This window comes from Leptodactylus fuscus, chromosome 1, assembly GCF_031893055.1.
Source record: "Leptodactylus fuscus isolate aLepFus1 chromosome 1, aLepFus1.hap2, whole genome shotgun sequence".
Taxonomy (NCBI): Eukaryota; Metazoa; Chordata; class Amphibia; order Anura; family Leptodactylidae; genus Leptodactylus; species Leptodactylus fuscus.
This window is the reverse complement of record NC_134265.1, coordinates 35,252,817-35,276,995: the sequence shown is the minus strand read 5'-3', so window position 1 is coordinate 35,276,995 and position 24,179 is coordinate 35,252,817. Positions and strand designations below refer to the sequence as shown.

The window sequence follows — 24,179 nt, the reverse complement described above, 5'->3', positions numbered from 1 at the left end:
CAGGGGAAAGCGCGAACGCAGTCCCCCACTACCACAAATTATGCAGTCGAGTTTCCCGCATTTGGGGAAATCGCAGGGGTCAGCACACCCGGAGTGCAATGGATGAGCCTCACCCTGGGAGAACCACCTTCATGATCATGGTATCTCCCCTGCCAGGTAAGTATGAGTTATTCACCGACTGCTAGGCCAGCGCCCCTCCCCCGCAGCCCTGCCGCATTGGGGAGGCATTGGCCCTTGGCCAACAGAGGTCCGCATGGTGCAATGCCACACCGCATGCGTTTTCCTCGGTAGGCGGCCGTAGCACAGGCTGCGCTCCATTCCTCGCCCCGACACCCCGCTGCCTGCATTCAAATGTTCCCGGCTAGGCATTTCCAAGATGCAGTGCAGCAAGGGCATTAGCATAAAACGAAAGGGGAGGGGGCGAATGGGTGGCGGCTTCCAGAAACCGAGCTCCGGCTGGGCAGCAGAGTCAGGCACGAGGCAGCTGCGTGCCTTTGGTTTACTTAAGCCGGGATGGCTCATTAGAATTAGAAGAGAAGATGGCTAGACGGTTGGAGGAGTGTTTAAACTAGGTACTGGGGGGAGAGGGTAACATGTAGAGGGCAAGATAGTGTAGAAATGGAAAGAGGGCTAGATACTGAAACTGGGGGTGGAGCAGGGGGTCGGGTTAGAGCAGTCAGTAGGCAGTGGAAGAGTAGGGAAGATAAATCTATGAAATGTATGCATACGAATGCCCGAAGTCTTACTAACAAGATGGAGGAACTAGAAGTGATGATGTTGGAAGACAATTATGACATGGTGGGGGGTAAGTGAGACATGGCTGGACTCTAGCTATGACTGGGCTGTAAATAAACAAGGGTACAGTATGTTTAGAAAGGAGCGTACAAATAAGAAAGGGGGAGGGGTTTGCTTATACGTAAAAAACGGCCTTAAGCCAGTCCTGCGTGAGGACATCTGGGAGGAAAATGATTATGTGGAGTCCTTATGGGTGGAGATTACGGGAGGAACAAAAAATAATAAAATACTGATAGGGGTTTGTTATAAATCTCCAAATATAATGGAAGAAGCTGAAAATGTACTAATAAAACAAATAGATGAGGCCGCAAAGCAGAATAAAGTCATTATTATGGGGGATTTCAACTACCCAGATATCAACTGGGAGGCAGAAACCTGCAGATCCAACAAAGGGAGCAGGTTCTTGTCAGTAATAAAAGACAATTACCTATCGCAACTAGTGCAGGACCCAACAAGAGGCCAGGCCCTTTTAGACCTAATTTTAACAAATGAACCTGACACACTATCAAAAGTGGAGGTTGGGGGACATCTGGGTAATAGTGACCATAACAGAATAAGTTTTCTTGTACACATTAAGAAGACGTTCATTAGAGGGGGTACAAAAACACTAAACTTCAGGAAGGCAAATTTTAACCAGCTGAGAGAGGAGCCTAGCAGCATAAACTGGGACAATGTCCTCAACGTGACGGGAACACAAACTAAATGGGACATCTTCAAAAATATACTAAATAAGAGCACTAGAAAACACATACCCTATGGGAATAAGCGGGCTAGAAATCATAGAAAACCAATATGGCTAACTAAAACAGTACAGAATGCAATGAGGGATAAAAAGGAAGCATTTAAAGTACTAAAACAAGAGAGTAGCGACACAGCATTAAAAAACTATAACAGAGAAAAATAAATTGTGCAAAAAACAAATAAAGGAGGCGAAGATTGAGGCTGAGAGAAAAATTGCCAAGGAAAGTAAAAGTAATCCAAAATTATTCTTCAATTACATAAATAATAAGAGAATAAAAACTGACAATGTCGGCACTCTCAAAAATAATCTGGGTGTAATGGTGGAGGAGGATGAGGAAAGAGCACAAGTATTAAATGCCTTCTTCTCTACAGTGTTTACACAAGAATATCCATTGGCCGGCAACATGATTAGGGGTAATGTTAACTCTCAATTAAATGTCACCTGCTTAACCCAGGAAGAAGTGCAGCGCCGCCTGCAAAACACTAAAATAGAGAAATCGCCCGGTCCAGATGGTATACACCCCCGAGTTCTGAGGGAATTAAGCATGGTCATAGATAGACCCTTGTATCTAATATTTAAGGATTCAGTAATGACTGGGTCTGTTCCACAGGATTGGCGAATAGCAAATGTGGTGCCAATTTTCAAAAAGGGGTGTAAAAGGGAACCTGGAAACTATAGGCCAGTAAGTTTAACTTCTGTGGTGGGAAAGATATTTGAGGGCTTTCTAAGAGATGCTATCCTGGGGTATCTCAATGTAAATAATCTTATAACACCCAATCAGCATGGGTTTATGAGGAATCGGTCCTGTCAGACTAATCTGATCAGCTTCTATGAGGAGGTCAGTTCAAGACTGGACATGGCTAATGCAGTAGACGTGGTGTACCTGGACTTTTCAAAGGCTTTTGATACTGTTCCAGATAAACGGTTGGGATGCAAAATGAGATTGTTGGGACTGGGGGGAAACATATGCATTTGGGTTAGCAACTGGCTCACTGATAGGAAACAGAGGGTACTTGTTAATGGTAAATATTCAGACGGGGCCACAGTCACCAGTGGGGTGCCGCAGGGGTCAGTATTAGGTCCTCTCTTGTTTAACATCTTTATTAATGACCTGGTAGAGGGTTTACAAAGCAGGGTGTCTATATTTGCAGATGATACTAAACTTTGTAGGGTAATCAATAATGAGGAGGATAGTAGAATATTACAAGGGGATCTAAGGAAACTGGAAGCATGGGCGGAGACTTGGCAAATGAAGTTTAATGTTGACAAATGTAAAGTAATGCACTTTGGGCGACGTAATAAAATGTATGACTATGTACTAAATAGTAAATTACTGGGTAAGACTGTCAATGAAAAAGACTTAGGGATTTTGGTGGACAGCAAGCTTACCTTTAATGACCAGTGTCAGGCAGCTGCTGCCAAGGCAAATAAAATTATGGGATGCATCAAAAGAGGTCTAGATTCTCATGACAAGGACATAGTTATGCCTCTATACAAATCACTGGTACGGCCACACTTAGAATATTGTGCACAATTTTGGGCCCCGATATACAAGAAAGACATACGTGAACTTGAAAAAGTGCAAAGACGGGCAACCAAAATGATTAGGGGAATGGGTGGACTGGAGTACAACGATAGATTAACAAACTTGGGGTTATTCAGCTTAGAGAAAAGACGTCTACGGGGAGATCTAATAACAATGTACAAATACATGAAGGGACAATACAAAGAACTTTCTAAGGATCTTTTTACTCCTAGGCCAGTGACAGTGACAAGAGGACATCCACTACGTATGGAGGAGAGAAGGTTTCACCAGAAACATAGAAGGGGATTCTTCACAGTAAGAACAGCGAGGCTCTGGAAGTCTCTGCCCCAGGAAGTGGTGATGGCGGATTCACTGAACAAGTTCAAAGTGGGCCTGGATGCCTTTCTTGAAGAGAAAAATATAATGGGTTATGGTCTCTAGATTTTAAGGACACGTTGATCCAGGGTTTTATACTGACTGCCAGATTTGGAGTCGGGAAGGAATTTTTTCCTCTGAAATAGGGCAATTGGCATGAGCCTCATGGGGGTTTTTGCCTTCCCCTGGATCAACACTGTAGGGGATTGTAGGGCTATAGGTTGGACTTGATGGACTCATGTCTTTATCCAACTTCATCTACTATGTAACTATGAATGGCAGGTATGGAAAGCGGCGGGTTCAGGCCTGAAGCGGAGAACTTGCTGCATCACCATAACAGTTGAAACTCTAACGTTCCAACGGTGTGACTGAATGAGTGGACTGTCGCTCATCCACTAGAGGGAGACAAAGGCCACCTGGAATGCTTTGCTTACACTGTGGCAGCGGCGGCAGCAGCAGCGTGCCTCTCTGCCAGCAACCCGGTTGCGATAGTCTAACCATCTGAGTGTACTGCACAGGTACGCAGCATCGAGCAACAAACTAGCAAGCGAGAGGAAGCAAGGAACGAGCACTGTCTTTCAACCAGAGAAAATCAGGGGAAAGCGCGAACGCAGTCCCCCACTACCACAAATTATGCAGTAGAGTTTCCCGCATTTGGGGAAATCGCAGGGGTCAGCACACCCGGAGTGCAATGGATGAGCCTCACCCTGGGAGAACCACCTTCATGATCATGGTATCTCCCCTGCCAGGTAAGTATGAGTTATTCACCGACTGCTAGGCCAGCGCCCCTCCCCCGCAGCTCTGCCGCATTGGGGAGGCATTGGCCCTTGGCCAACAGAGGTCCGCATGGTGCAATGCCACACCGCATGCGTTTTCCTCGGTAGGCGGCCGTAGCACAGGCTGCGCTCCATTCCTCGCCCCGACACCCCGCTGCCTGCATTCAAATGTTCCCGGCTAGGCATTTCCAAGATGCAGTGCAGCAAGGGCATTAGCATAAAACGAAAGGGGAGGGGGCGAATGGGTGGCGGCTTCCAGAAACCGAGCTCCGGCTGGGCAGCAGAGTCAGGCACGAGGCAGCTGCGTGCCTTTGGTTTACTTAAGCCGGGATGGCTCATTAGAATTAGAAGAGAAGATGGCTAGACGGTTGGAGGAGTGTTTAAACTAGGTACTGGGGGGAGAGGGTAACATGTAGAGGGCAAGATAGTGTAGAAATGGAAAGAGGGCTAGATACTGAAACTGGGGGTGGAGCAGGGGGTCGGGTTAGAGCAGTCAGTAGGCAGTGGAAGAGTAGGGAAGATAAATCTATGAAATGTATGCATACGAATGCCCGAAGTCTTACTAACAAGATGGAGGAACTAGAAGTGATGATGTTGGAAGACAATTATGACATGGTGGGGGGTAAGTGAGACATGGCTGGACTCTAGCTATGACTGGGCTGTAAATAAACAAGGGTACAGTATGTTTAGAAAGGAGCGTACAAATAAGAAAGGGGGAGGGGTTTGCTTATACGTAAAAAACGGCCTTAAGCCAGTCCTGCGTGAGGACATCTGGGAGGAAAATGATTATGTGGAGTCCTTATGGGTGGAGATTACGGGAGGAACAAAAAATAATAAAATACTGATAGGGGTTTGTTATAAATCTCCAAATATAATGGAAGAAGCTGAAAATGTACTAATAAAACAAATAGATGAGGCCGCAAAGCAGAATAAAGTCATTATTATGGGGGATTTCAACTACCCAGATATCAACTGGGAGGCAGAAACCTGCAGATCCAACAAAGGGAGCAGGTTCTTGTCAGTAATAAAAGACAATTACCTATCGCAACTAGTGCAGGACCCAACAAGAGGCCAGGCCCTTTTAGACCTAATTTTAACAAATGAACCTGACACACTATCAAAAGTGGAGGTTGGGGGACATCTGGGTAATAGTGACCATAACAGAATAAGTTTTCTTGTACACATTAAGAAGACGTTCATTAGAGGGGGTACAAAAACACTAAACTTCAGGAAGGCAAATTTTAACCAGCTGAGAGAGGAGCCTAGCAGCATAAACTGGGACAATGTCCTCAACGTGACGGGAACACAAACTAAATGGGACATCTTCAAAAATATACTAAATAAGAGCACTAGAAAACACATACCCTATGGGAATAAGCGGGCTAGAAATCATAGAAAACCAATATGGCTAACTAAAACAGTACAGAATGCAATGAGGGATAAAAAGGAAGCATTTAAAGTACTAAAACAAGAGAGTAGCGACACAGCATTAAAAAACTATAACAGAGAAAAATAAATTGTGCAAAAAACAAATAAAGGAGGCGAAGATTGAGGCTGAGAGAAAAATTGCCAAGGAAAGTAAAAGTAATCCAAAATTATTCTTCAATTACATAAATAATAAGAGAATAAAAACTGACAATGTCGGCACTCTCAAAAATAATCTGGGTGTAATGGTGGAGGAGGATGAGGAAAGAGCACAAGTATTAAATGCCTTCTTCTCTACAGTGTTTACACAAGAATATCCATTGGCCGGCAACATGATTAGGGGTAATGTTAACTCTCAATTAAATGTCACCTGCTTAACCCAGGAAGAAGTGCAGCGCCGCCTGCAAAACACTAAAATAGAGAAATCGCCCGGTCCAGATGGTATACACCCCCGAGTTCTGAGGGAATTAAGCATGGTCATAGATAGACCCTTGTATCTAATATTTAAGGATTCAGTAATGACTGGGTCTGTTCCACAGGATTGGCGAATAGCAAATGTGGTGCCAATTTTCAAAAAGGGGTGTAAAAGGGAACCTGGAAACTATAGGCCAGTAAGTTTAACTTCTGTGGTGGGAAAGATATTTGAGGGCTTTCTAAGAGATGCTATCCTGGGGTATCTCAATGTAAATAATCTTATAACACCCAATCAGCATGGGTTTATGAGGAATCGGTCCTGTCAGACTAATCTGATCAGCTTCTATGAGGAGGTCAGTTCAAGACTGGACATGGCTAATGCAGTAGACGTGGTGTACCTGGACTTTTCAAAGGCTTTTGATACTGTTCCAGATAAACGGTTGGGATGCAAAATGAGATTGTTGGGACTGGGGGGAAACATATGCATTTGGGTTAGCAACTGGCTCACTGATAGGAAACAGAGGGTACTTGTTAATGGTAAATATTCAGACGGGGCCACAGTCACCAGTGGGGTGCCGCAGGGGTCAGTATTAGGTCCTCTCTTGTTTAACATCTTTATTAATGACCTGGTAGAGGGTTTACAAAGCAGGGTGTCTATATTTGCAGATGATACTAAACTTTGTAGGGTAATCAATAATGAGGAGGATAGTAGAATATTACAAGGGGATCTAAGGAAACTGGAAGCACGGGCGGAGACTTGGCAAATGAAGTTTAATGTTGACAAATGTAAAGTAATGCACTTTGGGCGACGTAATAAAATGTATGACTATGTACTAAATAGTAAATTACTGGGTAAGACTGTCAATGAAAAAGACTTAGGGATTTTGGTGGACAGCAAGCTTACCTTTAATGACCAGTGTCAGGCAGCTGCTGCCAAGGCAAATAAAATTATGGGATGCATCAAAAGAGGTCTAGATTCTCATGACAAGGACATAGTTATGCCTCTATACAAATCACTGGTACGGCCACACTTAGAATATTGTGCACAATTTTGGGCCCCGATATACAAGAAAGACATACGTGAACTTGAAAAAGTGCAAAGACGGGCAACCAAAATGATTAGGGGAATGGGTGGACTGGAGTACAACGATAGATTAACAAACTTGGGGTTATTCAGCTTAGAGAAAAGACGTCTACGGGGAGATCTAATAACAATGTACAAATACATGAAGGGACAATACAAAGAACTTTCTAAGGATCTTTTTACTCCTAGGCCAGTGACAGTGACAAGAGGACATCCACTACGTATGGAGGAGAGAAGGTTTCACCAGAAACATAGACGGGGATTCTTCACAGTAAGAACAGCGAGGCTCTGGAAGTCTCTGCCCCAGGAAGTGGTGATGGCGGATTCACTGAACAAGTTCAAAGTGGGCCTGGATGCCTTTCTTGAAGAGAAAAATATAATGGGTTATGGTCTCTAGATTTTAAGGACACGTTGATCCAGGGTTTTATACTGACTGCCAGATTTGGAGTCGGGAAGGAATTTTTTCCTCTGAAATAGGGCAATTGGCATGAGCCTCATGGGGGTTTTTGCCTTCCCCTGGATCAACACTGTAGGGGATTGTAGGGCTATAGGTTGGACTTGATGGACTCATGTCTTTATCCAACTTCATCTACTATGTAACTATGAATGGCAGGTATGGAAAGCGGCGGGTTCAGGCCTGAAGCGGAGAACTTGCTGCATCACCATAACAGTTGAAACTCTAACGTTCCAACGGTGTGACTGAATGAGTGGACTGTCGCTCATCCACTAGAGGGAGACAAAGGCCACCTGGAATGCTTTGCTTACACTGTGGCAGCGGCGGCAGCAGCAGCGTGCCTCTCTGCCAGCAACCCGGTTGCGATAGTCTAACCATCTGAGTGTACTGCACAGGTACGCAGCATCGAGCAACAAACTAGCAAGCGAGAGGAAGCAAGGAACGAGCACTGTCTTTCAACCAGAGAAAATCAGGGGAAAGCGCGAACGCAGTCCCCCACTACCACAAATTATGCAGTCGAGTTTCCCGCATTTGGGGAAATCGCAGGGGTCAGCACACCCGGAGTGCAATGGATGAGCCTCACCCTGGGAGAACCACCTTCATGATCATGGTATCTCCCCTGCCAGGTAAGTATGAGTTATTCACCGACTGCTAGGCCAGCGCCCCTCCCCCGCAGCCCTGCCGCATTGGGGAGGCATTGGCCCTTGGCCAACAGAGGTCCGCATGGTGCAATGCCACACCGCATGCGTTTTCCTCGGTAGGCGGCCGTAGCACAGGCTGCGCTCCATTCCTCGCCCCGACACCCCGCTGCCTGCATTCAAATGTTCCCGGCTAGGCATTTCCAAGATGCAGTGCAGCAAGGGCATTAGCATAAAACGAAAGGGGAGGGGGCGAATGGGTGGCGGCTTCCAGAAACCGAGCTCCGGCTGGGCAGCAGAGTCAGGCACGAGGCAGCTGCGTGCCTTTGGTTTACTTAAGCCGGGATGGCTCATTAGAATTAGAAGAGAAGATGGCTAGACGGTTGGAGGAGTGTTTAAACTAGGTACTGGGGGGAGAGGGTAACATGTAGAGGGCAAGATAGTGTAGAAATGGAAAGAGGGCTAGATACTGAAACTGGGGGTGGAGCAGGGGGTCGGGTTAGAGCAGTCAGTAGGCAGTGGAAGAGTAGGGAAGATAAATCTATGAAATGTATGCATACGAATGCCCGAAGTCTTACTAACAAGATGGAGGAACTAGAAGTGATGATGTTGGAAGACAATTATGACATGGTGGGGGGTAAGTGAGACATGGCTGGACTCTAGCTATGACTGGGCTGTAAATAAACAAGGGTACAGTATGTTTAGAAAGGAGCGTACAAATAAGAAAGGGGGAGGGGTTTGCTTATACGTAAAAAACGGCCTTAAGCCAGTCCTGCGTGAGGACATCTGGGAGGAAAATGATTATGTGGAGTCCTTATGGGTGGAGATTACGGGAGGAACAAAAAATAATAAAATACTGATAGGGGTTTGTTATAAATCTCCAAATATAATGGAAGAAGCTGAAAATGTACTAATAAAACAAATAGATGAGGCCGCAAAGCAGAATAAAGTCATTATTATGGGGGATTTCAACTACCCAGATATCAACTGGGAGGCAGAAACCTGCAGATCCAACAAAGGGAGCAGGTTCTTGTCAGTAATAAAAGACAATTACCTATCGCAACTAGTGCAGGACCCAACAAGAGGCCAGGCCCTTTTAGACCTAATTTTAACAAATGAACCTGACACACTATCAAAAGTGGAGGTTGGGGGACATCTGGGTAATAGTGACCATAACAGAATAAGTTTTCTTGTACACATTAAGAAGACGTTCATTAGAGGGGGTACAAAAACACTAAACTTCAGGAAGGCAAATTTTAACCAGCTGAGAGAGGAGCCTAGCAGCATAAACTGGGACAATGTCCTCAACGTGACGGGAACACAAACTAAATGGGACATCTTCAAAAATATACTAAATAAGAGCACTAGAAAACACATACCCCATGGGAATAAGCGGGCTAGAAATCATAGAAAACCAATATGGCTAACTAAAACAGTACAGAATGCAATGAGGGATAAAAAGGAAGCATTTAAAGTACTAAAACAAGAGAGTAGCGACACAGCATTAAAAAACTATAACAGAGAAAAATAAATTGTGCAAAAAACAAATAAAGGAGGCGAAGATTGAGGCTGAGAGAAAAATTGCCAAGGAAAGTAAAAGTAATCCAAAATTATTCTTCAATTACATAAATAATAAGAGAATAAAAACTGACAATGTCGGCACTCTCAAAAATAATCTGGGTGTAATGGTGGAGGAGGATGAGGAAAGAGCACAAGTATTAAATGCCTTCTTCTCTACAGTGTTTACACAAGAATATCCATTGGCCGGCAACATGATTAGGGGTAATGTTAACTCTCAATTAAATGTCACCTGCTTAACCCAGGAAGAAGTGCAGCGCCGCCTGCAAAACACTAAAATAGAGAAATCGCCCGGTCCAGATGGTATACACCCCCGAGTTCTGAGGGAATTAAGCATGGTCATAGATAGACCCTTGTATCTAATATTTAAGGATTCAGTAATGACTGGGTCTGTTCCACAGGATTGGCGAATAGCAAATGTGGTGCCAATTTTCAAAAAGGGGTGTAAAAGGGAACCTGGAAACTATAGGCCAGTAAGTTTAACTTCTGTGGTGGGAAAGATATTTGAGGGCTTTCTAAGAGATGCTATCCTGGGGTATCTCAATGTAAATAATCTTATAACACCCAATCAGCATGGGTTTATGAGGAATCGGTCCTGTCAGACTAATCTGATCAGCTTCTATGAGGAGGTCAGTTCAAGACTGGACATGGCTAATGCAGTAGACGTGGTGTACCTGGACTTTTCAAAGGCTTTTGATACTGTTCCAGATAAACGGTTGGGATGCAAAATGAGATTGTTGGGACTGGGGGGAAACATATGCATTTGGGTTAGCAACTGGCTCACTGATAGGAAACAGAGGGTACTTGTTAATGGTAAATATTCAGACGGGGCCACAGTCACCAGTGGGGTGCCGCAGGGGTCAGTATTAGGTCCTCTCTTGTTTAACATCTTTATTAATGACCTGGTAGAGGGTTTACAAAGCAGGGTGTCTATATTTGCAGATGATACTAAACTTTGTAGGGTAATCAATAATGAGGAGGATAGTAGAATATTACAAGGGGATCTAAGGAAACTGGAAGCACGGGCGGAGACTTGGCAAATGAAGTTTAATGTTGACAAATGTAAAGTAATGCACTTTGGGCGACGTAATAAAATGTATGACTATGTACTAAATAGTAAATTACTGGGTAAGACTGTCAATGAAAAAGACTTAGGGATTTTGGTGGACAGCAAGCTTACCTTTAATGACCAGTGTCAGGCAGCTGCTGCCAAGGCAAATAAAATTATGGGATGCATCAAAAGAGGTCTAGATTCTCATGACAAGGACATAGTTATGCCTCTATACAAATCACTGGTACGGCCACACTTAGAATATTGTGCACAATTTTGGGCCCCGATATACAAGAAAGACATACGTGAACTTGAAAAAGTGCAAAGACGGGCAACCAAAATGATTAGGGGAATGGGTGGACTGGAGTACAACGATAGATTAACAAACTTGGGGTTATTCAGCTTAGAGAAAAGACGTCTACGGGGAGATCTAATAACAATGTACAAATACATGAAGGGACAATACAAAGAACTTTCTAAGGATCTTTTTACTCCTAGGCCAGTGACAGTGACAAGAGGACATCCACTACGTATGGAGGAGAGAAGGTTTCACCAGAAACATAGACGGGGATTCTTCACAGTAAGAACAGCGAGGCTCTGGAAGTCTCTGCCCCAGGAAGTGGTGATGGCGGATTCACTGAACAAGTTCAAAGTGGGCCTGGATGCCTTTCTTGAAGAGAAAAATATAATGGGTTATGGTCTCTAGATTTTAAGGACACGTTGATCCAGGGTTTTATACTGACTGCCAGATTTGGAGTCGGGAAGGAATTTTTTCCTCTGAAATAGGGCAATTGGCATGAGCCTCATGGGGGTTTTTGCCTTCCCCTGGATCAACACTGTAGGGGATTGTAGGGCTATAGGTTGGACTTGATGGACTCATGTCTTTATCCAACTTCATCTACTATGTAACTATGAATGGCAGGTATGGAAAGCGGCGGGTTCAGGCCTGAAGCGGAGAACTTGCTGCATCACCATAACAGTTGAAACTCTAACGTTCCAACGGTGTGACTGAATGAGTGGACTGTCGCTCATCCACTAGAGGGAGACAAAGGCCACCTGGAATGCTTTGCTTACACTGTGGCAGCGGCGGCAGCAGCAGCGTGCCTCTCTGCCAGCAACCCGGTTGCGATAGTCTAACCATCTGCACAGGTACGCAGCATCGAGCAACAAACTAGCAAGCGAGAGGAAGCAAGGAACGAGCACTGTCTTTCAACCAGAGAAAATCAGGGGAAAGCGCGAACGCAGTCCCCCACTACCACAAATTATGCAGTCGAGTTTCCCGCATTTGGGGAAATCGCAGGGGTCAGCACACCCGGAGTGCAATGGATGAGCCTCACCCTGGGAGAACCACCTTCATGATCATGGTATCTCCCCTGCCAGGTAAGTATGAGTTATTCACCGACTGCTAGGCCAGCGCCCCTCCCCCGCAGCCCTGCCGCATTGGGGAGGCATTGGCCCTTGGCCAACAGAGGTCCGCATGGTGCAATGCCACACCGCATGCGTTTTCCTCGGTAGGCGGCCGTAGCACAGGCTGCGCTCCATTCCTCGCCCCGACACCCTGCTGCCTGCATTCAAATGTTCCCGGCTAGGCATTTCCAAGATGCAGTGCAGCAAGGGCATTAGCATAAAACGAAAGGGGAGGGGGCGAATGGGTGGCGGCTTCCAGAAACCGAGCTCCGGCTGGGCAGCAGAGTCAGGCACGAGGCAGCTGCGTGCCTTTGGTTTACTTAAGCCGGGATGGCTCATTAGAATTAGAAGAGAAGATGGCTAGACGGTTGGAGGAGTGTTTAAACTAGGTACTGGGGGGAGAGGGTAACATGTAGAGGGCAAGATAGTGTAGAAATGGAAAGAGGGCTAGATACTGAAACTGGGGGTGGAGCAGGGGGTCGGGTTAGAGCAGTCAGTAGGCAGTGGAAGAGTAGGGAAGATAAATCTATGAAATGTATGCATACGAATGCCCGAAGTCTTACTAACAAGATGGAGGAACTAGAAGTGATGATGTTGGAAGACAATTATGACATGGTGGGGGGTAAGTGAGACATGGCTGGACTCTAGCTATGACTGGGCTGTAAATAAACAAGGGTACAGTATGTTTAGAAAGGAGCGTACAAATAAGAAAGGGGGAGGGGTTTGCTTATACGTAAAAAACGGCCTTAAGCCAGTCCTGCGTGAGGACATCTGGGAGGAAAATGATTATGTGGAGTCCTTATGGGTGGAGATTACGGGAGGAACAAAAAATAATAAAATACTGATAGGGGTTTGTTATAAATCTCCAAATATAATGGAAGAAGCTGAAAATGTACTAATAAAACAAATAGATGAGGCCGCAAAGCAGAATAAAGTCATTATTATGGGGGATTTCAACTACCCAGATATCAACTGGGAGGCAGAAACCTGCAGATCCAACAAAGGGAGCAGGTTCTTGTCAGTAATAAAAGACAATTACCTATCGCAACTAGTGCAGGACCCAACAAGAGGCCAGGCCCTTTTAGACCTAATTTTAACAAATGAACCTGACACACTATCAAAAGTGGAGGTTGGGGGACATCTGGGTAATAGTGACCATAACAGAATAAGTTTTCTTGTACACATTAAGAAGACGTTCATTAGAGGGGGTACAAAAACACTAAACTTCAGGAAGGCAAATTTTAACCAGCTGAGAGAGGAGCCTAGCAGCATAAACTGGGACAATGTCCTCAACGTGACGGGAACACAAACTAAATGGGACATCTTCAAAAATATACTAAATAAGAGCACTAGAAAACACATACCCTATGGGAATAAGCGGGCTAGAAATCATAGAAAACCAATATGGCTAACTAAAACAGTACAGAATGCAATGAGGGATAAAAAGGAAGCATTTAAAGTACTAAAACAAGAGAGTAGCGACACAGCATTAAAAAACTATAACAGAGAAAAATAAATTGTGCAAAAAACAAATAAAGGAGGCGAAGATTGAGGCTGAGAGAAAAATTGCCAAGGAAAGTAAAAGTAATCCAAAATTATTCTTCAATTACATAAATAATAAGAGAATAAAAACTGACAATGTCGGCACTCTCAAAAATAATCTGGGTGTAATGGTGGAGGAGGATGAGGAAAGAGCACAAGTATTAAATGCCTTCTTCTCTACAGTGTTTACACAAGAATATCCATTGGCCGGCAACATGATTAGGGGTAATGTTAACTCTCAATTAAATGTCACCTGCTTAACCCAGGAAGAAGTGCAGCGCCGCCTGCAAAACACTAAAATAGAGAAATCGCCCGGTCCAGATGGTATACACCCCCGAGTTCTGAGGGAATTAAGCATGGTCATAGATAGACCCTTGTATCTAATATTTAAGGATTCAGTAATGACTGGGTCTGTTCCACAGGATTGGCGAATAGCAAATGTGGTGCCAATTTTCAAAAAGGGGTGTAAAAGGGAACCTGGAAACTATAGGCCAGTAAGTTTAACTTCTGTGGTGGGAAAGATATTTGAGGGCTTTCTAAGAGATGCTATCCTGGGGTATCTCAATGTAAATAATCTTATAACACCCAATCAGCATGGGTTTATGAGGAATCGGTCCTGTCAGACTAATCTGATCAGCTTCTATGAGGAGGTCAGTTCAAGACTGGACATGGCTAATGCAGTAGACGTGGTGTACCTGGACTTTTCAAAGGCTTTTGATACTGTTCCAGATAAACGGTTGGGATGCAAAATGAGATTGTTGGGACTGGGGGGAAACATATGCATTTGGGTTAGCAACTGGCTCACTGATAGGAAACAGAGGGTACTTGTTAATGGTAAATATTCAGACGGGGCCACAGTCACCAGTGGGGTGCCGCAGGGGTCAGTATTAGGTCCTCTCTTGTTTAACATCTTTATTAATGACCTGGTAGAGGGTTTACAAAGCAGGGTGTCTATATTTGCAGATGATACTAAACTTTGTAGGGTAATCAATAATGAGGAGGATAGTAGAATATTACAAGGGGATCTAAGGAAACTGGAAGCATGGGCGGAGACTTGGCAAATGAAGTTTAATGTTGACAAATGTAAAGTAATGCACTTTGGGCGACGTAATAAAATGTATGACTATGTACTAAATAGTAAATTACTGGGTAAGACTGTCAATGAAAAAGACTTAGGGATTTTGGTGGACAGCAAGCTTACCTTTAATGACCAGTGTCAGGCAGCTGCTGCCAAGGCAAATAAAATTATGGGATGCATCAAAAGAGGTCTAGATTCTCATGACAAGGACATAGTTATGCCTCTATACAAATCACTGGTACGGCCACACTTAGAATATTGTGCACAATTTTGGGCCCCGATATACAAGAAAGACATACGTGAACTTGAAAAAGTGCAAAGACGGGCAACCAAAATGATTAGGGGAATGGGTGGACTGGAGTACAACGATAGATTAACAAACTTGGGGTTATTCAGCTTAGAGAAAAGACGTCTACGGGGAGATCTAATAACAATGTACAAATACATGAAGGGACAATACAAAGAACTTTCTAAGGATCTTTTTACTCCTAGGCCAGTGACAGTGACAAGAGGACATCCACTACGTATGGAGGAGAGAAGGTTTCATCAGAAACATAGAAGGGGATTCTTCACAGTAAGAACAGCGAGGCTCTGGAAGTCTCTGCCCCAGGAAGTGGTGATGGCGGATTCACTGAACAAGTTCAAAGTGGGCCTGGATGCCTTTCTTGAAGAGAAAAATATAATGGGTTATGGTCTCTAGATTTTAAGGACACGTTGATCCAGGGTTTTATACTGACTGCCAGATTTGGAGTCGGGAAGGAATTTTTTCCTCTGAAATAGGGCAATTGGCATGAGCCTCATGGGGGTTTTTGCCTTCCCCTGGATCAACACTGTAGGGGATTGTAGGGCTATAGGTTGGACTTGATGGACTCATGTCTTTATCCAACTTCATCTACTATGTAACTATGAATGGCAGGTATGGAAAGCGGCGGGTTCAGGCCTGAAGCGGAGAACTTGCTGCATCACCATAACAGTTGAAACTCTAACGTTCCAACGGTGTGACTGAATGAGTGGACTGTCGCTCATCCACTAGAGGGAGACAAAGGCCACCTGGAATGCTTTGCTTACACTGTGGCAGCGGCGGCAGCAGCAGCGTGCCTCTCTGCCAGCAACCCGGTTGCGATAGTCTAACCATCTGAGTGTACTGCACAGGTACGCAGCATCGAGCAACAAACTAGCAAGCGAGAGGAAGCAAGGAACGAGCACTGTCTTTCAACCAGAGAAAATCAGGGGAAAGCGCGAACGCAGTCCCCCACTACCACAAATTATGCAGTCGAGTTTCCCGCATTTGGGGAAATCGCAGGGGTCAGCACACCCGGAGTGCAATGGATGAGCCTCACCCTGGGAGAACCACCTTCATGATCATGGTATCTCCCCTGCCAGGTAAGTATGAGTTATTCACCGACTGCTAGGCCAGCGCCCCTCCCCCGCAGCCCTGCCGCATTGGGGAGGCATTGGCCCTTGGCCAACAGAGGTCCGCATGGTGCAATGCCACACCGCATGCGTTTTCCTCGGTAGGCGGCCGTAGCACAGGCTGCGCTCCATTCCTCGCCCCGACACCCCGCTGCCTGCATTCAAATGTTCCCGGCTAGGCATTTCCAAGATGCAGTGCAGCAAGGGCATTAGCATAAAACGAAAGGGGAGGGGGCGAATGGGTGGCGGCTTCCAGAAACCGAGCTCCGGCTGGGCAGCAGAGTCAGGCACGAGGCAGCTGCGTGCCTTTGGTTTACTTAAGCCGGGATGGCTCATTAGAATTAGAAGAGAAGATGGCTAGACGGTTGGAGGAGTGTTTAAACTAGGTACTGGGGGGAGAGGGTAACATGTAGAGGGCAAGATAGTGTAGAAATGGAAAGAGGGCTAGATACTGAAACTGGGGGTGGAGCAGGGGGTCGGGTTAGAGCAGTCAGTAGGCAGTGGAAGAGTAGGGAAGATAAATCTATGAAATGTATGCATACGAATGCCCGAAGTCTTACTAACAAGATGGAGGAACTAGAAGTGATGATGTTGGAAGACAATTATGACATGGTGGGGGGTAAGTGAGACATGGCTGGACTCTAGCTATGACTGGGCTGTAAATAAACAAGGGTACAGTATGTTTAGAAAGGAGCGTACAAATAAGAAAGGGGGAGGGGTTTGCTTATACGTAAAAAACGGCCTTAAGCCAGTCCTGCGTGAGGACATCTGGGAGGAAAATGATTATGTGGAGTCCTTATGGGTGGAGATTACGGGAGGAACAAAAAATAATAAAATACTGATAGGGGTTTGTTATAAATCTCCAAATATAATGGAAGAAGCTGAAAATGTACTAATAAAACAAATAGATGAGGCCGCAAAGCAGAATAAAGTCATTATTATGGGGGATTTCAACTACCCAGATATCAACTGGGAGGCAGAAACCTGCAGATCCAACAAAGGGAGCAGGTTCTTGTCAGTAATAAAAGACAATTACCTATCGCAACTAGTGCAGGACCCAACAAGAGGCCAGGCCCTTTTAGACCTAATTTTAACAAATGAACCTGACACACTATCAAAAGTGGAGGTTGGGGGACATCTGGGTAATAGTGACCATAACAGAATAAGTTTTCTTGTACACATTAAGAAGACGTTCATTAGAGGGGGTACAAAAACACTAAACTTCAGGAAGGCAAATTTTAACCAGCTGAGAGAGGAGCCTAGCAGCATAAACTGGGACAATGTCCTCAACGTGACGGGAACACAAACTAAATGGGACATCTTCAAAAATATACTAAATAAGAGCACTAGAAAACACATACCCTATGGGAATAAGCGGGCTAGAAATCATAGAAAACCAATATGGCTAACTAAAACAGTACAGAATGCAATGAGGGATAAAAAGGAAGCATTTAAAGTACTAAAACAAGAGAGTAGCGACACAGCATTAAAAAACTATAACAGAGAAAAATAAATTGTGCAAAAAACAAATAAAGGAGGCGAAGATTGAGGCTGAGAGAAAAATTGCCAAGGAAAGTAAAAGTAATCCAAAATTATTCTTCAATTACATAAATAATAAGAGAATAAAAACTGACAATGTCGGCACTCTCAAAAATAATCTGGGTGTAATGGTGGAGGAGGATGAGGAAAGAGCACAAGTATTAAATGCCTTCTTCTCTACAGTGTTTACACAAGAATATCCATTGGCCGGCAACATGATTAGGGGTAATGTTAACTCTCAATTAAATGTCACCTGCTTAACCCAGGAAGAAGTGCAGCGCCGCCTGCAAAACACTAAAATAGAGAAATCGCCCGGTCCAGATGGTATACACCCCCGAGTTCTGAGGGAATTAAGCATGGTCATAGATAGACCCTTGTATCTAATATTTAAGGATTCAGTAATGACTGGGTCTGTTCCACAGGATTGGCGAATAGCAAATGTGGTGCCAATTTTCAAAAAGGGGTGTAAAAGGGAACCTGGAAACTATAGGCCAGTAAGTTTAACTTCTGTGGTGGGAAAGATATTTGAGGGCTTTCTAAGAGATGCTATCCTGGGGTATCTCAATGTAAATAATCTTATAACACCCAATCAGCATGGGTTTATGAGGAATCGGTCCTGTCAGACTAATCTGATCAGCTTCTATGAGGAGGTCAGTTCAAGACTGGACATGGCTAATGCAGTAGACGTGGTGTACCTGGACTTTTCAAAGGCTTTTGATACTGTTCCAGATAAACGGTTGGGATGCAAAATGAGATTGTTGGGACTGGGGGGGAAACATATGCATTTGGGTTAGCAACTGGCTCACTGATAGGAAACAGAGGGTACTTGTTAATGGTAAATATTCAGACGGGGCCACAGTCACCAGTGGGGTGCCGCAGGGGTCAGTATTAGGTCCTCTCTTGTTTAACATCTTTATTAATGACCTGGTAGAGGGTTTACAAAGCAGGGTGTCTATATTTGCAGATGATACTAAACTTTGTAGGGTAATCAATAATGAGGAGGATAGTAGAATATTACAAGGGGATCTAAGGAAACTGGAAGCATGGGCGGAGACTTGGCAAATGAAGTTTAATGTTGACAAATGTAAAGTAATGCACTTTGGGCGACGTAATAAAATGTATGACTATGTACTAAATAGTAAATTACTGGGTAAGACTGTCAATGAAAAAGACTTAGGGATTTTGGTGGACAGCAAGCTTACCTTTAATGACCAGTGTCAGGCAGCTGCTGCCAAGGCAAATAAAATTATGGGATGCATCAAAAGAGGTCTAGATTCTCATGACAAGGACATAGTTATGCCTCTATACAAATCACTGGTACGGCCACACTTAGAATATTGTGCACAATTTTGGGCCCCGATATACAAGAAAGACATACGTGAACTTGAAAAAGTGCAAAGACGGGCAACCAAAATGATTAGGGGAATGGGTGGACTGGAGTACAACGATAGATTAACAAACTTGGGGTTATTCAGCTTAGAGAAAAGACGTCTACGGGGAGATCTAATAACAATGTACAAATACATGAAGGGACAATACAAAGAACTTTCTAAGGATCTTTTTACTCCTAGGCCAGTGACAGTGACAAGAGGACATCCACTACGTATGGAGGAGAGAAGGTTTCACCAGAAACATAGACGGGGATTCTTCACAGTAAGAACAGCGAGGCTCTGGAAGTCTCTGCCCCAGGAAGTGGTGATGGCGGATTCACTGAACAAGTTCAAAGTGGGCCTGGATGCCTTTCTTGAAGAGAAAAATATAATGGGTTATGGTCTCTAGATTTTAAGGACACGTTGATCCAGGGTTTTATACTGACTGCCAGATTTGGAGTCGGGAAGGAATTTTTTCCTCTGAAATAGGGCAATTGGCATGAGCCTCATGGGGGTTTTTGCCTTCCCCTGGATCAACACTGTAGGGGATTGTAGGGCTATAGGTTGGACTTGATGGACTCATGTCTTTATCCAACTTCATCTACTATGTAACTATGAATGGCAGGTATGGAAAGCGGCGGGTTCAGGCCTGAAGCGGAGAACTTGCTGCATCACCATAACAGTTGAAACTCTAACGTTCCAACGGTGTGACTGAATGAGTGGACTGTCGCTCATCCACTAGAGGGAGACAAAGGCCACCTGGAATGCTTTGCTTACACTGTGGCAGCGGCGGCAGCAGCAGCGTGCCTCTCTGCCAGCAACCCGGTTGCGATAGTCTAACCATCTGAGTGTACTGCACAGGTACGCAGCATCGAGCAACAAACTAGCAAGCGAGAGGAAGCAAGGAACGAGCACTGTCTTTCAACCAGAGAAAATCAGGGGAAAGCGCGAACGCAGTCCCCCACTACCACAAATTATGCAGTCGAGTTTCCCGCATTTGGGGAAATCGCAGGGGTCAGCACACCCGGAGTGCAATGGATGAGCCTCACCCTGGGAGAACCACCTTCATGATCATGGTATCTCCCCTGCCAGGTAAGTATGAGTTATTCACCGACTGCTAGGCCAGCGCCCCTCCCCCGCAGCCCTGCCGCATTGGGGAGGCATTGGCCCTTGGCCAACAGAGGTCCGCATGGTGCAATGCCACACCGCATGCGTTTTCCTCGGTAGGCGGCCGTAGCACAGGCTGCGCTCCATTCCTCGCCCCGACACCCCGCTGCCTGCATTCAAATGTTCCCGGCTAGGCATTTCCAAGATGCAGTGCAGCAAGGGCATTAGCATAAAACGAAAGGGGAGGGGGCGAATGGGTGGCGGCTTCCAGAAACCGAGCTCCGGCTGGGCAGCAGAGTCAGGCACGAGGCAGCTGCGTGCCTTTGGTTTACTTAAGCCGGGATGGCTCATTAGAATTAGAAGAGAAGATGGCTAGACGGTTGGAGGAGTGTTTAAACTAGGTACTGGGGGGAGAGGGTAACATGTAGAGGGCAAGATAGTGTAGAAATGGAAAGAGGGCTAGATACTGAAACTGGGGGTGGAGCAGGGGGTCGGGTTAGAGCAGTCAGTAGGCAGTGGAAGAGTAGGGAAGATAAATCTATGAAATGTATGCATACGAATGCCCGAAGTCTTACTAACAAGATGGAGGAACTAGAAGTGATGATGTTGGAAGACAATTATGACATGGTGGGGGGTAAGTGAGACATGGCTGGACTCTAGCTATGACTGGGCTGTAAATAAACAAGGGTACAGTATGTTTAGAAAGGAGCGTACAAATAAGAAAGGGGGAGGGGTTTGCTTATACGTAAAAAACGGCCTTAAGCCAGTCCTGCGTGAGGACATCTGGGAGGAAAATGATTATGTGGAGTCCTTATGGGTGGAGATTACGGGAGGAACAAAAAATAATAAAATACTGATAGGGGTTTGTTATAAATCTCCAAATATAATGGAAGAAGCTGAAAATGTACTAATAAAACAAATAGATGAGGCCGCAAAGCAGAATAAAGTCATTATTATGGGGGATTTCAACTACCCAGATATCAACTGGGAGGCAGAAACCTGCAGATCCAACAAAGGGAGCAGGTTCTTGTCAGTAATAAAAGACAATTACCTATCGCAACTAGTGCAGGACCCAACAAGAGGCCAGGCCCTTTTAGACCTAATTTTAACAAATGAACCTGACACACTATCAAAAGTGGAGGTTGGGGGACATCTGGGTAATAGTGACCATAACAGAATAAGTTTTCTTGTACACATTAAGAAGACGTTCATTAGAGGGGGTACAAAAACACTAAACTTCAGGAAGGCAAATTTTAACCAGCTGAGAGAGGAGCCTAGCAGCATAAACTGGGACAATGTCCTCAACGTGACGGGAACACAAACTAAATGGGACATCTTCAAAAATATACTAAATAAGAGCACTAGAAAACACATACCCTATGGGAATAAGCGGGCTAGAAATCATAGAAAACCAATATGGCTAACTAAAACAGTACAGAATGCAATGAGGGATAAAAAGGAAGCATTTAAAGTACTAAAACAAGAGAGTAGCGACACAGCATTAAAAAACTATAACAGAGAAAAATAAATTGTGCAAAAAACAAATAAAGGAGGCGAAGATTGAGGCTGAGAGAAAAATTGCCAAGGAAAGTAAAAGTAATCCAAAATTATTCTTCAATTACATAAATAATAAGAGAATAAAAACTGACAATGTCGGCACTCTCAAAAATAATCTGGGTGTAATGGTGGAGGAGGATGAGGAAAGAGCACAAGTATTAAATGCCTTCTTCTCTACAGTGTTTACACAAGAATATCCATTGGCCGGCAACATGATTAGGGGTAATGTTAACTCTCAATTAAATGTCACCTGCTTAACCCAGGAAGAAGTGCAGCGCCGCCTGCAAAACACTAAAATAGAGAAATCGCCCGGTCCAGATGGTATACACCCCCGAGTTCTGAGGGAATTAAGCATGGTCATAGATAGACCCTTGTATCTAATATTTAAGGATTCAGTAATGACTGGGTCTGTTCCACAGGATTGGCGAATAGCAAATGTGGTGCCAATTTTCAAAAAGGGGTGTAAAAGGGAACCTGGAAACTATAGGCCAGTAAGTTTAACTTCTGTGGTGGGAAAGATATTTGAGGGCTTTCTAAGAGATGCTATCCTGGGGTATCTCAATGTAAATAATCTTATAACACCCAATCAGCATGGGTTTATGAGGAATCGGTCCTGTCAGACTAATCTGATCAGCTTCTATGAGGAGGTCAGTTCAAGACTGGACATGGCTAATGCAGTAGACGTGGTGTACCTGGACTTTTCAAAGGCTTTTGATACTGTTCCAGATAAACGGTTGGGATGCAAAATGAGATTGTTGGGACTGGGGGGGAAACATATGCATTTGGGTTAGCAACTGGCTCACTGATAGGAAACAGAGGGTACTTGTTAATGGTAAATATTCAGACGGGGCCACAGTCACCAGTGGGGTGCCGCAGGGGTCAGTATTAGGTCCTCTCTTGTTTAACATCTTTATTAATGACCTGGTAGAGGGTTTACAAAGCAGGGTGTCTATATTTGCAGATGATACTAAACTTTGTAGGGTAATCAATAATGAGGAGGATAGTAGAATATTACAAGGGGATCTAAGGAAACTGGAAGCATGGGCGGAGACTTGGCAAATGAAGTTTAATGTTGACAAATGTAAAGTAATGCACTTTGGGCGACGTAATAAAATGTATGACTATGTACTAAATAGTAAATTACTGGGTAAGACTGTCAATGAAAAAGACTTAGGGATTTTGGTGGACAGCAAGCTTACCTTTAATGACCAGTGTCAGGCAGCTGCTGCCAAGGCAAATAAAATTATGGGATGCATCAAAAGAGGTCTAGATTCTCATGACAAGGACATAGTTATGCCTCTATACAAATCACTGGTACGGCCACACTTAGAATATTGTGCACAATTTTGGGCCCCGATATACAAGAAAGACATACGTGAACTTGAAAAAGTGCAAAGACGGGCAACCAAAATGATTAGGGGAATGGGTGGACTGGAGTACAACGATAGATTAACAAACTTGGGGTTATTCAGCTTAGAGAAAAGACGTCTACGGGGAGATCTAATAACAATGTACAAATACATGAAGGGACAATACAAAGAACTTTCTAAGGATCTTTTTACTCCTAGGCCAGTGACAGTGACAAGAGGACATCCACTACGTATGGAGGAGAGAAGGTTTCACCAGAAACATAGACGGGGATTCTTCACAGTAAGAACAGCGAGGCTCTGGAAGTCTCTGCCCCAGGAAGTGGTGATGGCGGATTCACTGAACAAGTTCAAAGTGGGCCTGGATGCCTTTCTTGAAGAGAAAAATATAATGGGTTATGGTCTCTAGATTTTAAGGACACGTTGATCCAGGGTTTTATACTGACTGCCAGATTTGGAGTCGGGAAGGAATTTTTTCCTCTGAAATAGGGCAATTGGCATGAGCCTCATGGGGGTTTTTGCCTTCCCCTGGATCAACACTGTAGGGGATTGTAGGGCTATAGGTTGGACTTGATGGACTCATGTCTTTATCCAACTTCATCTACTATGTAACTATGAATGGCAGGTATGGAAAGCGGCGGGTTCAGGCCTGAAGCGGAGAACTTGCTGCATCACCATAACAGTTGAAACTCTAACGTTCCAACGGTGTGACTGAATGAGTGGACTGTCGCTCATCCACTAGAGGGAGACAAAGGCCACCTGGAATGCTTTGCTTACACTGTGGCAGCGGCGGCAGCAGCAGCAGCAGCGTGCCTCTCTGCCAGCAACCCGGTTGCGATAGTCTAACCATCTGAGTGTACTGCACAGGTACGCAGCATCGAGCAACAAACTAGCAAGCGAGAGGAAGCAAGGAACGAGCACTGTCTTTCAACCAGAGAAAAT

At 44.6% G+C, this 24,179-nt stretch overlaps 6 non-coding genes across 6 annotated transcripts; all 6 read right to left on the bottom strand.

Annotated features, from left to right (window-relative positions):
• LOC142190628 (U1 spliceosomal RNA) lies at window positions 1-164 on the bottom strand. Its single transcript, XR_012714313.1, has one exon. It is a non-coding gene; the product is annotated as a U1 spliceosomal RNA (small nuclear RNA).
• A 3,866-nt stretch (window positions 165-4,030) lies between these two features.
• LOC142190723 (U1 spliceosomal RNA) lies at window positions 4,031-4,194 on the bottom strand. The gene has a single exon (XR_012714403.1). It is a non-coding gene; the product is annotated as a U1 spliceosomal RNA (small nuclear RNA).
• A 3,866-nt stretch (window positions 4,195-8,060) lies between these two features.
• On the bottom strand, window positions 8,061-8,224 carry LOC142190626 (U1 spliceosomal RNA). Its single transcript, XR_012714311.1, has one exon. It is a non-coding gene; the product is annotated as a U1 spliceosomal RNA (small nuclear RNA).
• A 3,857-nt stretch (window positions 8,225-12,081) lies between these two features.
• On the bottom strand, window positions 12,082-12,245 carry LOC142190625 (U1 spliceosomal RNA). Its single transcript, XR_012714310.1, has one exon. It is a non-coding gene; the product is annotated as a U1 spliceosomal RNA (small nuclear RNA).
• A 3,866-nt stretch (window positions 12,246-16,111) lies between these two features.
• Window positions 16,112-16,275, bottom strand: LOC142190624 (U1 spliceosomal RNA). The gene has a single exon (XR_012714309.1). It is a non-coding gene; the product is annotated as a U1 spliceosomal RNA (small nuclear RNA).
• A 3,867-nt stretch (window positions 16,276-20,142) lies between these two features.
• LOC142190623 (U1 spliceosomal RNA) lies at window positions 20,143-20,306 on the bottom strand. The gene has a single exon (XR_012714308.1). It is a non-coding gene; the product is annotated as a U1 spliceosomal RNA (small nuclear RNA).
• Between the last annotated feature and the right edge of the window lie 3,873 nt (window positions 20,307-24,179).